General features: G+C 36.7%; 1 protein-coding gene across 1 annotated transcript in view; it reads left to right on the forward strand.

Annotated features, from left to right (window-relative positions):
* LOC106102550 overlaps positions 1-558 on the forward strand; it is a 47,085-nt gene that overhangs the window by 521 nt on the left and 46,006 nt on the right. The gene's annotated exons all lie outside the window — the stretch shown is intronic.

The raw sequence follows: 558 nt of genomic DNA on the forward strand, positions 1-558 counted from the left end.
AATGCGGACGGAGTCGCGGGCGAAAGCTAGTCACATGTAAAGTTAACTAACTATGATACAATTTGTATTTGCGATTTATCTAAACTTTCAAACGAACAACGGTTGAGCGATTGTCGATTGTTTCGCAGCCAATACAACTGTTTAGTCGCACAACTAAAATCGAGTATGCACCTCCATTACAGCGAGACTAAACAGTTGTGCGATAGATTAGTCATAGTTCAAAGGTTTACCTTAATTCCTGATAATCTGTTCGTAGAAACGTCATACAATTTGTAGTATTCTGAATATTATGTTGAAAATAAGATACTTAATCTATAGCCTGTGTAGTTCCATGTCGAAGTTCCAGGGGTCTATGCGAGCTAAGTCGATCCAATAGTAATTCTATGCAAAGACACATTCGCATACTTTATATAAACAACTGTTATATCCAACAGTAGCATTTAACGATGTGTACAGAACTACAGCACATGTGAAATACTTTCGAAGAACCTGTTCGGAGAACTAGGATGCGAGTATTTAATTATAATATTGTTGCATTCCTTTTCCTGTCATTCTCTT

The sequence above is a fragment of the Papilio polytes genome, unplaced genomic scaffold (genome assembly GCF_000836215.1).
Source record: "Papilio polytes unplaced genomic scaffold, Ppol_1.0 DF823923.1, whole genome shotgun sequence".
In the NCBI taxonomy this organism is placed as follows: domain Eukaryota; kingdom Metazoa; phylum Arthropoda; class Insecta; order Lepidoptera; family Papilionidae; genus Papilio; species Papilio polytes.